Source organism: Mytilus californianus, unplaced genomic scaffold (assembly GCF_021869535.1).
Source record: "Mytilus californianus isolate M0D057914Y unplaced genomic scaffold, xbMytCali1.0.p SCAF_11, whole genome shotgun sequence".
NCBI classification, from domain to species: Eukaryota; Metazoa; Mollusca; class Bivalvia; order Mytilida; family Mytilidae; genus Mytilus; species Mytilus californianus.
Genome location: NW_026262593.1, coordinates 68,379,271 through 68,397,000, shown reverse-complemented (window position 1 = coordinate 68,397,000; position 17,730 = coordinate 68,379,271). Strand labels below are relative to the sequence as shown.

The 17,730-nt window shown below is 33.3% G+C and overlaps 1 protein-coding gene and 1 long non-coding RNA gene across 10 annotated transcripts in view; one reads left to right on the top strand and one right to left on the bottom strand.

Moving 5' to 3' along the window:
• Nucleotides 1-17,054, top strand: part of LOC127720578 (uncharacterized) — a 50,610-nt gene extending 33,556 nt beyond the window's left edge. Inside the window, exon 2 of the long non-coding RNA XR_007990879.1 lies at nucleotides 16,214-17,054. This is a non-coding gene — a long non-coding RNA (uncharacterized LOC127720578). The remainder of the gene's footprint in view (nucleotides 1-16,213) is intronic.
• The window catches only part of LOC127720575 (NECAP-like protein CG9132), a 102,573-nt gene that overhangs the window by 65,264 nt on the left and 19,579 nt on the right, over nucleotides 1-17,730 (bottom strand). The window lies entirely within an intron of this gene.

Sequence of the window (17,730 nt, the reverse complement as noted above, 5' to 3'; positions counted from 1 at the left end):
TGTTGAGGGAGTAGCTGATGGGACGGAAAGATAACCTTGTTGAGGGAGTAGCTGATGGGATGGAAGGGTAACCTTGTTTGTTAACTATTTAGTTTAGTAGTTTAGTTACTAAGTTTAGTCTTTAGTCTTTAGTTCTATTTGTATGTATTTTTGTATTTACAGTTTGTAACTTGGTGGGTTTAGATTAAAGTGTACAGAGAACATTTAAGTCATTTATAGTCATTTAACAGTGGTAGCAGAGCTCACAACATCTGGCGAGATGGCAACGGCTCTGATTTATAAGAACCAACCAAGCTTGACAATAGAGAAATCATATCAGCAATGGAAGAATGAAGTGAAGATGTGGCAACTGGTTACAGAATTGGACAAAAAGAAGAGAGGCTTAGCACTTGCGTTGTCGTTACAAGGAAAACAAAGAGAAGTAGCATTAGAAATAACACCAGAGGATTTGAATGTTGATGAAGGATTTGACAAATTAATAACAGAATTAGATAAATTGTTTGAAAAGGACAAGATAGATCAAGCTTGCAGCATATACAGCTTTTGATAAGTATCACAGGGAGTCTTCAATTAAAATGTGTGACTATATAATTGAGTTTGAACAGAAGTATAACAAATGCAAGAAATATGACATGGCACTTCCTGATGCAATTTTAGCATTTAAACTCTTAGATAATGCAGGACTTGGTCAAAGTGACAGACATTTAGCTCTAACTGCATGTTCTAATTTAAAATTTGATACCATGAAGGCAGCCCTTAATAGGATATTTGCATCAAAATCACAGAGTGATAATGATATAGTTACTGTTAAAGAAGAATCTGCATTTGTAGGAGAACATCGTTTTGATAGCCCCGGCGTAGTTCAAGGAGATTTGGTGCACGCAATCGCATAAATAGATCATTTGATCAAAGAAATGCTCAATCCAGACTAAATCCAACTATCAATGGCAGCATATCTCGTTGTAGATGTTGTGATTCAAAATATCACTGGTTCAGGGATTGTCCACATAAAATATATGATGTTAAACTGACAGAGGAACAAACAGACACATCTGAAACTGTAAACATAACTCTAATTACAACTTCTCAACAAAACATTACACCTCAAGAAATTTTTGTAGCCGAGGCATTTAATGCTGCAGTTGTAGATACAGCATGTACCAAAACAGTTTGCGGGTCTAAATGGTTACATCAGTTTTAGACACTTTCTACTCTGCTAATGAAGAAATAAAATGCAAGGAAAGTCATACACCTTTCAAATTTGGTGATGGTAAAACAGTGTATTCTTATCAGTGTGTAAAGTTACCTGCCACAATTGGGTCTTTAAATTGTTACATAGAAACAGAAGTAGTTGACTGCGAAATACCTCTATCATTGAGCAAAGATTCTTTGAAAAAGGCACAAACAGTTCTTGATCTCCATAATGATAAAGTGACAATGTTCGGAAAACCAGTCGATGTTCATTTCACCTCAAATGGTCATTATTGCATAAACATTAAAGACCGAAGAACTGGGCAGAACGATACTGTAGAGAGTGAGGAGGAAATCCTGAAGTCTCTAAGAAAAACTGCATAAACAATTTGGTCATGCCTCATCTGAAAAGTTGTTATCTCTATTGAACAGTGCAGGCTCAGTTGACTCAGATACAAAAAGGCAATAGTGAATGATGTTTGCTCAAAGTGCATTATCTGTTTCAAGTTTCAATGTCCAAAGCCAAAGCCAGTAGTGGGATTTTCCCATGCAAATGATTTTAACCAAATTGTTGCTATGGATTTACATGAAATTGATCACAATTTCTACTATTTGCACATAATTGACTTGTTTAGCCGTTTGAGTGCAGCAGCCATTATCAGGAGAAAAGACTCACAGTTAGTTGTTGGCAAATTCATGCAGATATTGGTTAGTGTATATGGTGCTCCTGAAGTTGGAGTATACACTGACAATGGACTGAATGGTGGGGAATTCAATTCTCAAATTTTTCGTGATATGGCTGAAAATCTAAACATGTCAGTTAAGACGGCAGCAGGATACAGTCCCTGGTCAAATGGAATTGTAGAACGACATAATGCAACTGTAACTGAAACAGTTAACAAAATCAGAGAAAGTTCAAATCTATCTTTGGAAACTGCAATTAGCTGGGCTGTGAATGCCAAAAATAGTCTTGTTAATGTGTATGGATAAAGTCCTTATCAGATTGTGTTTGGAAGAAATCCTAACCTGCCATCAACACTAGTCAATAAACCTCCAGCTCTTGAAGGAGAAACAATGAGTAAAACAATGGGAAAACACTTAGTTGGTCTTCACGAGGCAATGAAAGCATTTGTAGCATCAGAATCCTCTGAGAAAATTAGACATGCTCTTCGGAAGCAGGTTCATCCCTCAGGTGAGAAATTCAAAAATGGAGATAAAGTATACTTTCTTAGAGACAATCAATGAAAAGGACCTGGTACAGTTATTGGAGAGGACAATGTTGTTGTGTTTATAAGGTATGGAGGAACTTATGTAAGAGTACATGAATGTAGGATTTTAAGAGATTTTGATGAACAAAAAGCTAAGAAAAACAAACAACAGGAAAAGAGGGTAACATTGAAAGAAAGTCTCAAAACTCAAAACTTTGACAAGAATAAGGCTGAGCATGAAGTCCTTTATTATGATAGTGATGAAGAGGAAGACTCGCATGCCAACAATCAGTCAGACAATGAACATGGTGAAAGTGACGATGAAGTAGAAGGACATGAATCTGAATTAGGAAGTCAGGCAGGTGACTCTGAACTAGACAGTGATAATCCTGTGATTCAAGGACATGAATCTTATGAGGAAAGTTGATCAGGAGGTGACTCTGAACTTGAAAATGATAATCATGAAGATACTCCAGTGAGAGAACAGAGCAATGAACAAGCAACTTCTCTAGTGCACAGTAGAAGTGTTGATTCTAAGTGTAAAAAAAGCTATACTTTTAAAAAAGGACCAAAAAGTGAACTTTAAAATGCCAGGTGATGATACTCCACGAGAAGGAGTTGTTCTGAGTAGAGCTTGTAAAGCATCGTCAAATAAAAAGAATTGGTACAATGTAGAATATAGGAAACCTGAAGACCTTAGAGGTAACAAGCTGTCAATAGACTTAAGTACAGTTAATGAATTGGAAGTTGTAAAAGTCTGACACAGATCAGGATATAGAGGATTACGAAGAATCAGAAGAAGCATTCTTCAATGAGATTGACTTTTGTGATGCTCGTAAAGCTGAACTTGAAAATTGGAAGAGACATCATGTTTATCAAGAAGTTGAAGACTATGGTCAGTCATGTGTATCCACTAGATGGATATATACTATAAAAGAAGCTGATAATGAAATACACAGGAAAGCAAGACTCGTTGCAAAAGGTTTTGAAGAAGATTGTTTGGATGAAATACAGAAAAATTCTCCTACATGTGACAAACAATCTCTTAGACTCATTCTTTCAATAATAATGCAAAAGAAATGGTCCATCAATTCCATTGACATTAAAACTGCCTCTCTGCAAGGAGAGAAAATGCAAAGAAAAGTTCATCTTCGTCCACCTAAGGAAGCTAATGCTAATGGAAAAATCTGGCTTTTAAAGAAATGTGTGTATGGTCTTGCAGATGCTTCTTTGAAATGGTATGAAAAGGTTAAGAAAACCCTAAATGAATGTTGAGGTACTGAATCTAAAGTTGACCCAGCAGTATTTTACTGGCATAATTCCAATGGTCTGGCTGGTGTACTAGCAGTTCATGTTGATGATTTTTTGTGGGCAGGAACCAATTTGTTTGAAACTGAGGTTATATCAAAAATAAGAGAGAAATTCAGTTTCGGAAAAGAAGCTTCAGAATCTTTCAAATATTTAGGACTGGGTCTAAGTCATGCTGATGATAAAATTATACTGAGTCAGACAGATTATGTTGAAGTGTTAAAGACAGTCTCAATTGATAGGAAAAGGCCAAATGATTCTCAACTTTCATCAGTCAAAGAAACTGTTCTAAGATCAAAAGTAGGACAACTGTTGTGGCTTGCAAAACAAACGTCCCGACATTGCTTTTGACATCGCTTATGATTGCATCAAAGTTAAAGACAAGTACTATTGAAGACCTGAAAGGAGTGAACAAGCTTTTAAGGAAAGTTAGAAATGATCCAGTGTCCCTTCATTTCAAGGAACTTGGAGAACATGTAGAACTTTAATTATATACTGATGCTTCTTTTGGAAATCTTCCAGATGGGGGAAGTCAAGGAGGGTTTGTGATTATGGTACTTGGAGAAAATGGGAAAATCAATCCAGTTACATGGCAATCCAAGAAAATTAGAAGGGTTGTTAGAAGTACACTAGCTAGCGAGGCTTTAGCTTTAGTCGATGGTATTGACTGTGCTACATCACTAGCTACTTTGTATAATGAACTAATTTTCAATAAATGTACTTCAGAAAGAGGTATTCCAGTTCGATGTGTGATTGACAATAAGGACCTTTTTGAGGCCGTACATTCAAAGAATAAATGTGGATAGTGTCACTTTTCACCATTTCTGTTCAAAGGGAAATAACTTAAATTCATATAATAACAAGAAATGATTGTAACATGATGCTGTTACGAAGTCTTCCAAACGAAGCTCCCATAATTCGTCAGTCTCAGGGTCGCCTGACATGGGGCAAAACCCAGTACAAATTGGTTTGGTCCAGTAAAGTGATATGCATTAGTGACACCTAGGGTCTGACCCTGTATGTCATTCAAATCTTTGTGAAACGACGAACAGGAATATATATGGTTTAGGGGTGGGGATCTGGACTATTTACAAGATATTAGAACATTGGGGGTGGGGGGAACCCCTGGGGACTGATTCTATATATCATTCAAATCTTTGTGACATGACAATCAGGAATATATATGGTTTAGGGGTGGGGATCTTGACCATTCACAAGATATTAAAACATTGGCGGTGGGGGAACCCCTGGGGACCTCTCCTATATATCATTCAAATCTTCATGACATGACAAACAGGAATACATATGGTTTAAGGGTGGGGATCTCGACAATTAACAAGATATTTGAACATATTCAAATGACAGGGGGTGGGGATGACCCCTTGGGTCTTACCATGTATATCATTCAAATCATCTTGGCATGACAAACCAGAATATATATGGTCTAGGGGTGGGGATCTTGACCACTCACAAGATATTAGAACTTTCTCAAATAGCAGGGGGTCGGGATGACCCCTGGGGACTAACCCTGTATTTCATTTGATGTGCTTTATCATGACAAACCAGAATATATATGGTTTAGGGGTGGGGATCTTGACCACTTACAAGATATTAAAACTTTCTCAAATGGCAGGGAGTGGGGGTAACCCCTTGGGACTAACCTTTTATTTCATTTAAGGTGTTTCATTATTTAGAACATTTTCAATTATACAGATTGTGTCTATCACTAACTGTTTTCAAGTTATAATCATTTGAAAGTTAAAACTAGAGGCTCTAAAGAGCCTGTGTCGCTCACCTTGGTCTATGTGCATATTAAACAAAGGACACAGATGGATTCATGACAAAATTGTGTTTTGGTGATGATGATGTACATTGTTTGTAGATCTTACTTTACTGAACATTCTTGCTCCTTACTTTTATCTCTATCTATAGGTTGCACTTTGTAAATACAGCTGTTTCTCAAACCACGCCTCTTTTGGGGAGATATATAATATTCATAGATATGTTAATTTGTTAACGTACTGGTTCCCATTTATGATCTCTGTGTTTCATTTCATAGAGACATCACTTGGGAATGTATCCAGTATAGAAAAACATGGTAGCGCCTAAATTTTAATTCTTAGGAGGTCCAAAAATGGAGGTAAGGGTAGTATAGAATCTTAGTATAAGTTTAAACTCTTAGAAGTTCAGGGCATATAAATGTTGAAAATATGCCGCACAGCCCTATATTTTGACCTTTGAATAAAATAGTAGTGCATATAAACATTCCGTTCTAGGATATTATTTTTCACGAAACTTCATAGTAAAAGTGTCACAGTTTTAGCCGCAAAGGGAGTTCCTATGGGAAATTGCATTGTCTATATTTACAGAATTGCAACCTATAATGAACTTGGCCCAGTAGTTACAGTGGAAAATATTTTGTAAAAATTTACAAAAAATTTACAAAATTTATGAAAATTGTAAACTAGAGGCTGTGTCGCTCACCTTGGTCTATGTGCATATTAAACAAAGGACACAGATGGATTCATGACAAAATTGTGTTTTGGTGATGGTGATGTGTTTGTAGATCTTACTTTACCGAACATTCTTGCTCCTTACTATTATCTCTATCTATAATGAACTTGGCCCAGTAGTTACAGTGGAAAATATTTTGTAAAAATTTACAAAAATTTACAAAATTTATGAAAATTGTAAAAAATTGACTATAAAGGGCAATAACTCCTTAAGGGGTCAATTGACAATTTTGGTCATGTTGACTTATTTGTAGATCTTACTTTGCTGTAAATTATTGCTGTTTACAGTTTATCTCTATCTATAATAATATTCAAGATTATAACCAAAAGCTGCAAAATTTTCTTAAAATTACCAATTCAGGGGCAGCAACCCAACAACGTGTTGCCTGATTGGTCTGAAAATTTCAGGGCAGATAGATTTTGACTTAATGAACAATTTTTTTCTCGTCAGATTTGCTCTGAATGCTTTGGTTTCAGAGATATGAGCCAAAAACTGCATTTTACCCATGTACTATTTTTTAGCCATGTCTGCCATCTTGGTTGGCGGGCAGGGTCATCGGACACATTTTTAAACTAGATACCCTGATGATGATTGTGAACAAGTTTGGTTAAATTTGTCTGAGTAGTTTCAGAGGAGAAGATTTTTGTAAAAGATTACAAAAATTTACGAAAAATGGTTAAAAATTGACTATAAAGGGCAATAACTCCTTAAGGGGTCAACTGACCATTTTGGTCAAGTTGACTTATTTGTAGATCTTACTTTGCTGAACATTATTGCTGGTTACAGTTTATCTCTATCTATAATAATATTCAAGATAATAACCAAAAACGGCAAAATTTCCTTAAAATTACAAATTCAGGAGCAGCAACCCAAAAACGGGTTGTCCGATTCATCTGAAAATTTCAGGGCAGATAGATCTTGACCTGATAAACAATTTTACCCAGTCAGATTTGCTCTAAATGCTTTGGTTTCAGAGATATAAGCCAAAATCTACATTTTACACCTATGTTCTATTTTTAGCCATGGCGGCCATCTTGGTTGGTTGGCCGGGTCACCGGACACATTTTTTAAACTAGATACCCCAATGATGATTGTGGCCAAGTTTGGTTAAATTTGGCCAAGTAGTTTCAGAGGAGAAGATTTTTGTAAAAGTTAACGGACGACGGACGACCACGGACGCCAAGTGATGAGAAAAGCTCAAGTGGCCCTTTGGGCCAGGTGAGCTAAAAAAAAAATCCCATAGGGTTCTATAGTAAACCCCTCCTTCATTTTTGCCCCTCAAAGTATCCCGTTATAAACCCCATTGCACAAACAAAACCCTGATTGCACCACTAGACATGTAAGTCTAACATATTCTGAAACCCTAAGCTAATCTGACCAGCGGTTTTGGAAAACCTATGCGGACAAGTTCAAATTTAAAAGCGGCAGAAGAAGAAGAAGAAGAAGAAGAACTGAGCAAAACCAATATGTCTTCCCAAACTTCGTCTGGCAGACTTAATAAACAATAGTTCTCTAAAATTATATATAATTTAACCACTAAAAAATAGTTTTCTAAACTTAGATATGATGTTATATCTATTTTCAAACAGTGACAGCAAACCGGATTTTCCTGCAGAGGTTGAACCCTGAAAAGTTGAGCAAGTATGGACACAACATTTAAACTTAAAACAGCTCTGAATTTGGATTGTGATTGAATATTTATAATAGATTATTATCTAATTAGTAATGAAAATGATATTTGAAAATCTGAACCCCAAACAGGATCATATAAAAATTAAACATTACAAACAAAAATAAAATACCACATAACAACTGTGACATCTACCTTCATAACACGCATGACTTAAAAAAATAGTTATAAAGAAATTTTGATGTTATCATTACTGGTTCATGGAATAAGTTTGAGTTTTTTCCCTTTGAACAGAAATATGGTTTAACATAGTACTCTAACACTGCAACTTATCTATCAACTTTATCTACACAATGTAATGTAATGAAATATATCCTTTAATAAAAATAGATTATTATCTAATTAAAGGAGTTCACTTCATAAAAAGAAATTATATATATAGCATTCAGAAAATTAGTTTATACAGAATAACAAACAAACCTAACACAAAATTTTCAAACAATTTACCAAAGAAAAGAAAAAAATCAAAAATGTCATTTATCATTAATACAATGTCTTTTAAAAATCTTTTAAAAAATGAGTTATTTCCCTTTGTACAGAAATGGATTAATTCATCAAAAATTGAATTCTTGGGAAAGGGCTATAGACTGAAAAACGAGAAAAACTAAAATCGTGAAAATTCAACTTGACCTTCATTTAGTCACAGGAAACAACATATCTAAAGTTGAAAAAATTTACAAAGCGTTTTCATGTTAATGAACGGACACTGTTTAGCAGACGCCCGCCAGCACGCCATACATCCCCAAATCAATAACCGATTTTTCCTTCGAAAATCTGGTTAATAAAAATCACTTTCCACCATTTCTGTTCAAAGGGAAATAACTCAAATTCATATAATAATAAACAGTAAGAAAATTTCTCTAAAATTAGATATGATGTTATATCTATTTTCAAATTATAATAAAAAATCTAAATACCACTTAAGATTCAGCTTATCAAAGAACACCAAAAATTCAATTTTTTTTAAATAAAAAAAAGTTTTATTTTTGGACCCTTTGGACTTAAATGTGGACCAATTTGAAGACAGGCCTCAAAATTAAAAAAAAAAAAAATCTAACAAGAGACCAAATGACAAGGAAATTAATTATTATTTTCTGTTCAAAGGGAAATAACTCAAATTCATATAATAAAAATAAATTTTGCTACAGAAAGGTCTAAAACTCGACAACGAGAAATGGGCAAGGATCAGATAAAGTGTAACATTTGTGTGACATAAAGTCCGTCACATTAAACCCATATATATATATCAAGATTTTAAATATATCAGAGGAATCTTCAACTTTTCAGAGTTGACTTTTGTGATTATAGAGATAGTTCTTTGGTTCAATACTTGTCAACAGACATTCAAACAAAGGCACAACTTTTGTGATGCGCGTTACATTGACAAGTTTGACATGCTAACTTTAGATTAAAAAAAGTTTGAAATGTATTTCAAATTTATTAAATTATATGGTTTTCATTCTTGTTCTTAACTCCTGAAAATGCAAATCTTGGAAGTTTAAAGTTAAAAAGAATAGTGGCGTTAAAAAAAAGTAACGGACATCACAAAAATATGATGCATATTTGTTTAGTTTCCATTCCAACTAATCACTACTGGACACCAGGAGAGTCAAAATGGTTAAGATTATATAACTGGCAGTAGTCAAAACCCACAGAGCCAATGGGAAATGGATATTAATAATGGTTAATTTGTATAGCCTGATGGGAGTTTTGTTTGACAGTTTGACATTTTATAGGTCACATGTCACATCCCTGTAAGGGGGGTCACAAAAATTTGCTGTATATTTTTTTATTTTTTAACCTAATTTCTCACAACTGGACACCTGTAGAGTCAGAACTGGTAAAATACTTCAAAATATTTGTAGGGGAAACAAAAAAACATCAAAAGAAAATAGATAATAATAATAATTCATTTGTATGGTGTGACAGAAGTTTTGTTTGACAGTTTGACATTTTACAAGTTAAATTTTGCACTTATGCATGAGAACTTTAAAAGAAATGATGTACTCAAAACTTTGGTACTTAATCAAAGATGTAGAACCAGCATTTCTTGCATACTACTAAACAACATTGCGTATATCAACACAGTTCAACAGGAATTATAAACTAATTATTTTACGGAATATTGTCAAAAATAACACCTGTTTTATATGATTGTGCCATTTGGAACTGAATGAATCAACTTTGCTTTTCTATTGCACAATTTCAATGTTAGGGTAGAATAATAACAGTTCACTTGTATCATGATATTCTCTGTTCAAACCAATGAGATAGATACTTGCAAGTGTTCGCCCGTTACACCGGGAGGTCGTTTGTTGATTGTCAAATAGTAACTGGCAAAAAAAGTTTCCTTGTTTTCATTTAAATATTTCATTTTAACAAACAATTATTGTCAATAACTGTCACAATATCTATGTTAAATATAACCATAACATGATATTTAGTGGTTGTATCTCATATGAGACACCTTGTACAATCATTAAATATTAGAACGCCCGTTATTCTTGAAAAAATATTTGACCGACACTAAACTTACCCTTCTACAATTTACACAATCAATTTTTGACACATAGATAGATGACGTAGTAATCATGTGTACCCAACCAATTACAAAGCACATGATGTGATGATGAATACCACTCTTTCATGTAAATATAGACAGTTTGATCGCCCGTTACTTTTTGACTGACAAAACTTTTTGAAAATTTGAAATGATGTCTTTTGAAATAACTATGTCTGAATGCAATATTTCTTAGCAAGTTTTAAAAGATTATTATTTGAAGGTTCCTGAACATTTGTAGGGTTATATTAGACATTGCAGTTCAACAGTAAACAAAGTTAAAAGTTAGGTTATATTTTGACAGACAGCATAATGGGCAAACAGTGATTTTTGAAGAGTTTTTTTCTCAATAAATCTGCATAAATTATTCCTACTCATAGGTTTGAAGTGTTCCTAGACATGTTATTTCTCAATAATAATAAAGCTGGAGAACATGCAATTTGACAAAGTGATATTCTAATTCAATTTTCTCAAAGGCCTACCAAATGTCACAAAATGGCAGCCAAAAAACATTGACATTTCAGTATAAAACCCAATAAAAAAATCGAACCACAAATGGTTAATAAATGATTTTATTTATTATATATATACACAACAAACACCACATTGTATTGGTTTCTGACTCTTATTTACACACATAAGTAAAGAAAATTTTCACAAGAAATGTTCGGGCGTTACTTTTTACACTTTATCTGATCCTTGCTAAAATCGTGAAAATTGAACATGACCTTCATTTAGTCACAGGAAACAACATATCTAAAGTTGAAAAAATTTACAAAGCGTTTTCATGTAAATGAACGGACACTGTTTAGCAGACGCCTGCCAGCACGCCATACACCCCCAAATCATCAACCGATTTTTCTTTCAAAAATCCGGTTAAAAACCAGAAAATCCTTGTTTTTGTATCCCTTTTTGGCTCCTTATTCATAAACTGTTAGGGCCACAACCCCAAATTTAATCCAGACCTTCTTTTTTAGGTATGGAACATTGTGGTACTATTTCATAGAGATCGATATACTTATACACAAGTAATCATCCTAAAACAAGAAAAATGCTCATTTTTGGCCCCTTTTTTACCTCTAATTCCTCAACAGTTAGGACAATAACCCCCAAAATCAATCCAAATCTTTCTTTAGTGGTATGGAACCTTGTGGTACAATTTCATAGAGATCCATATACTTATATCCTAAATCGTCTACGGACGATGACGACAATGACCAAAAAGTCATATCATTATACAACCGCAAAAATTATGCTGTCATATAAAAACTAGATTTTGAATTCAAATGAACAAAGACTTCAATTCTCTTGCTTAAGAATGAGCTTATTTTAAAAATATATATGAAGAGTTAAACAATTTTCAACAGACCTGCTGTAATTAATTACAAATTTGAAAGTAATTCAATGTAATGTGTAATTCATCATATTTTCAATTACATGTAATTGAAAGTAATTAATTGCATTGCCTGTTTGCCATGTAATTATGAATTACATTTCAATTACTTTCAAATACATTTAGATATTTGCTGGTAAATTTTTAATCATTTTAGGCTTTTCTGATTCACTCAAACATCATGTCCTTGTAAATTGTGTATGTGTTACTACATTTAGCATATACATGTATATGTAATTGGTACTTTGTTTTTTTATACTCTATAAACATTTGAGTGTGTTGAAAAATATATAATTCCTGAATACTTTATTTATAATCATTATAACATGTTATATTTTTATTTGTATTTAATTCGTTTATATTAATTTTTCACATGCATAGATAAACAAAAATGTGTCCATAGTACACGGATGCCCCACTCACACTATCATTTTCTATGTTCAGTGGACCGTGAAATTGGGTTAAAAACTCCAATTAAAATTAGAAAGATCATATCATAGGGAACATGTGTACTAAGTTTCAAGTTGATTGGACTTCAACTTCATCAAAAACTAACCTTGACCAAAAACTTTAAACTGAAGCGGGACAAACTGACGGACGAATGAATGGACGCACAGACCAAAAAACATAATGCCCCTAGGTGGGGCATAAAAATCTAACAAGAGGCTGTCAGAGTGACAGTAAACTGGATTTTCCAGCAGAGGTCGAACCTTGAACAGTTGAGCAAGTATTGACACAACAATTACATTTAAGCTTAAAACAGCTCTGAATTTGGATTGTGATTGAATATTTGACACAGCATAGGTTTGAGACACAAAATGAATGTGGTCAAAAATTTGAAATCAGACATTTACCTTTTATGGTCCAATATCCAAAATCTAAGTACATTGTTAGAATCAGCATATCAAAAAACCCCAAGAATTCAATTTTTGATGAAATCAAACAAAAGTTTAATTTAGGACCATTTGGACATCAATGTGGTATTATCTAATCAATAATGAAAATAAATACAGCTTTAGATTCAGCATTTCATAGAACCTTATATATATTCAATTTATGTTAAAATCAAACAATTTAGTTTTGGACCCTGATTTGGACCAACTTGAAAACTGGACCCAAAATCAGAAATATAAATATATGTTTTTTAATAGGCAATATAAGATTAGTTTTTAAAGGAGTTCACTTCGTCAAAAAAAATATATATATATATATATAGCATTCAGAAAATTAGTTTATACAGAATAACAAACAAACCTACCACAAAATTCTTCAAACAATTTACCAAAAAAAAAGAAAAAAAAAAAATGTGGATAGTGTCCACATATGGACACAGATGATGCCCCCGCTTGCATATCATATAGTTATAAAGGAACATAACTGAAGAAGGGTAAAAGTGATGCTACCCAAATTTGAACTTGATCTGAGTTTTGTGGTAATAAGCATTGTGTGTAAGTCTCATAACATTTGGTTGAGGCTAACTTAAGTAGAGAACAGAAACTAAAAATTCAGCAATTTTTCTATTTGTAAACACGCATAACTCTAGAACAGTTGTGTATAAATAAGTTTTATAACATTTAATTTGGTTGAGACAAACTAATTTCAGCAATTTTTATGTTTATAAAAGGACATAACTCAAGAATGGTAAAAGTGTCGCCACCAAATTTCGTACTTAATCTGTATTATGTAGTAATAAGCATTGTGTATAAGTTTCATAACATTTGGTTGAGGCAAAATAAAGTTAGAAAACGGAAACAAAAAATTTGTACTTGATCTTAGTTTTGTGGTAATGAATATTATGTGTAGGTTTCATAATGTTTGGTTTGGGCAAACTTAAGTTACAGAATGGAAACTAAAAATTTTGCAATCTTTCGATTTATAAAGGGACATAACTCAATAATGGTTAAAGTGACACTACCCAAATTCAACTTGATCTGTGTTTTATCAGTGGAAGTCAAAATTAAACATTGCATTGTATAAAGCATTGATTATAGTTGATTCAACTATAATCATGGACAAAGGAAGATAACTCCAAAATAAAAATTACTTGATATTTAATTGATTGATTGATTGTTGGTTGCTTACTGTCCAGTGGCAAATATTTCATGCATATTCAGGACGAGAACAAATTAACAATAAATACAATAGGTAGGTTCTGTAATAGGGGCGTCCGGGATTAAAGTCTGAGAAATTTAGACTGCCACGGGAAATGAGGGTATATTGGATAGGGTCAGAAATTTAGCCTTGCAACAGGTCACCCACGGGCCCCTCAAAGAGTTGTTGCAAGGGGTCTTAACGTGCAAAGAGCGTGGCACTCTCTTTAAACGAGGCATCAGATTTAACGTCCCCATTCTGACTGGACGTGGCTGCAAATTTGTACATCCCGCACAGCCAAACGGACGCCCCACTTTAGCAAGGGTTTTACTGCCAGTCGGAGGAAGACCAATGGTGACCATACTTCTATTCCCCAGTCACCCTTGGGGAGTACTTGATAATTAGAAGAAAATCGAAATTTTGCAATTTTTCCATTTATAAAGGGGCATAACGCTAGAATGGTTAAAGTGACGCCACCAAAATTCAAACTTGATCTGTGTTTTGTGGTAATAAGCATTGTGTATAAGTTTCATAACATTTGGTTGAGGCAAACTTAAGTTACAGAACGGAAACTACAAATTTTGCAATTTTTCCATTTGTAAAGGGGCATAACTCTAGAACGGTTAAAGTGACGCCACCAAAATTCAAACTTGATCTGTGTTTTGTGGTAATAAGCATTGTGTATAAGTTTCATAACATTTGGTTGAGGCAAACTCAAGTTAGAGAACGGAAACCAATTTTGGGACGTACGTTCGTACGTACAGACATACGTACGTACACCTACGTACAGACGGACAAGGGTAAAACTTAATAACCCCAACGCTACGGCGGGGGCATAAAAATGTCATTTATCATTAATATAATGTCTTTTAAAAATCTATAAATTTATCTGTAATTATCATCAAAATGTCTAATAATGAACAGTAAATTTCAAACAATATTTATACTGTCCTACAGAGCTTTTCATTATCAAAACTTAGGAAACAGAAAATTTTCAAATAAATCTGTCACTCCAATTATAATTGTGTGATTGATATTTACCACATGCTTTGTTATCTGAAAACAGGTGAAAATTATTTAAAAACACTTAGTGTAATCAAACTTTATATATACATATAATCAAAAATTCCCAATATTTTTTCTTTCATTTGTCACAAACTAATATAGATCTGCAACTTATCTATCAATGTCAACAACTTTATCTACACAATGTAATGTAATGAAATATATCCTTTAATAAAAATAAATTATTATCTAATGAAAATGATATTTGCAAATCTGGACCCCAAAAAAGAATCAAGTAAAAATTAAACATCAACACACACAACAATAAACTGCTTCGCCGAGCGCAGCTGAATACGACCGCAGAGGTCCAACCCTGAACAGTTTGGGCAAAAATGGACACAATATTCAAGCTTGATACAGGTCTGAATTTGGATTGTAATTAAATATTTGACACATTATAGGTTTCTGACACAGAATAAATGTAGTCCAAGAACTTGAAATGGTTGTATGATTTGAATTTATATTCAATTGAAGATTTCTTCTGTTGTTCAATACACTGTGCTGTTGCGCAATACTTAGTAAATCTGTTTTCAGACTATATACAAAGAATTAGCAAAATAAATTGTGACCCCCAATTTTTTTCTTTGGAAAATTGACAATTTCTTAAATCTTAAGGAAAAAAAAATTGACCCCCCCCCCCCCCCTTTTCCAAAAAAATACTTGAAGAGAATTTTCTTTTGAGGAAAAAAAATTGCCCCACCCCACAAAACATTTTTTTTTACCCCCCCCCCCCCCCCCCCCCCTTCCTTTTTCCAAAAAAAATAATTTTGAAGATGTGGTACAAATTAAGACACATCCATACACTTAAACACAAGTTATTGTCTGAAAACTAGAATAAACTGCTTCGCTGAGCGCAGCTGGATACGCCCGCAGAGGTCCAACCCTGAACAGTTGGGGCAAAAATGAACACAATATTCAAGCTTGATACAGGTCTGAATTTGGATTGTATTAAATATTTGACATATTATAGGTTTCTGAATAAATGTATTCAAAGAACTTGAAATTGGTTATATGAATTGAATTTATATTCAATTAAAGATTTCTTGCTGTTGTGCAATACACTGTGCTGTTGTGCAATACTTAGTAAATCTGTTGTCAGACTATAAATAATTAAAGTTCAATAAATTCTCAATGTCATATTAGAAATTTATAATAAAATGCTTCGCTGGGCGCAGCTTGATACGACCGCAGAGGTCGAACCCTGAACAGTTGGGGCAAGTATGGACACAACATTCAAGCTTGATACAGCTCTGAATTTGGATTGTGATTAAATATTTGACACAGCATAGGTTTCTGACACAGAAAGAATGTGGTCTAAGAACTTGAATTTTTTTAATTTACCTATTATGGTCCAATGTCCAAAATCAAAATACATGGTTAGATTCAGCATATCAAAGAACCCTGATATATTCAATTTTTGTTGAAATCAAACAAAAGTTTAATTTTGGACCCCAACTTGGACCAACTTGAAAACTGGGCCCATAATAAAAAATCTAAACACATGTTTAGATTCAGCATATCAAAGTACCCCAAGAATTCAATTTTTGTTAAAATCAAACTAAGTTTAATTTTGGACCCTTTGGACCTTAATGTAGACCAGTTTAAAAAACGGGACCCAAAATTAAAAATCTAAATACACGGTTAGATTTGGAATGTCAAAGAACCCCAATAATTCAATTTTTGATGAAATCAAACAAAGTTTAATTTTGGACCCTTTTGACCTCAATATGAACCAATTTGATAGCGGGCCCCCAAATAAAAAATCTAAATACATGGTTAGATTCAGCATATCAAAGAACCCCATATATTCAATTTTTGTTAAAATCAAACAAAGTTTAATTTTGGACCCTTTGGACCTTAATGTAAACCAATTTGAAAACTGGACCCAAAATTAAAAATCTAAATACATGGTTAGATTCGGCATAACAAATAAATAAATGTGGTCAAAGATTTTACAAATCTAATGCGCCATACTGTGCAATTAAAGATTACTTCTTGAAATTTTTCAATATTTTAAATTTGAAAAAAAAATAATATTTGAAGAATAATTCTTTTTAATTTCTGAAATCTAAAATGAGAAAAAATCGACCCCCACAATTTCTTTTTACCCCCCCCCCCCTTTTTTCCACCAAAAAATTCTTTCCCTAAAGATATGGTCATAATCTCAATTCAAATTTCCAATGGAGTTTGAAACCATAATCACCCATTTAAATTTACCATAGTGCTAACTAAATTTATTTTATAATAGAATTTAAAATATAGTGTCAAATCTTTCATATGGATTTTCTTTGTAAAAAAAAAATGCAACATTTGCAGATATTTTTACTGGTCTTCCTTTATAAACATGCATTTCTTTAAACATAATTTAAAAGCAGTGTAAGGGAAGTAACCAAAACGTTGTATTTGGATTACCTCCCTTACACTGTTTTAAATTATCTTAATTGTTCATTAACCATTACTTTATACATAATTTAAAAGCAGTGTAAGGGAGATAATTTCAATGATGTTTTTGATTTATCTCCCTTACACTGCTTTAAATTATGTTTTGTACTAAAGTATTTGTCCATTAACCAGGACAACCTTGTTTTTCCCCCTTTTTTGCCCCTAATTCCTAAACGGTTTGAGCCACAACCCCCAAAGCAAATCCTAACCATCCCTTTGTGGTATGGAAACTTGTAGTATAATTTCAGAGAGATCCATACACCGTTCC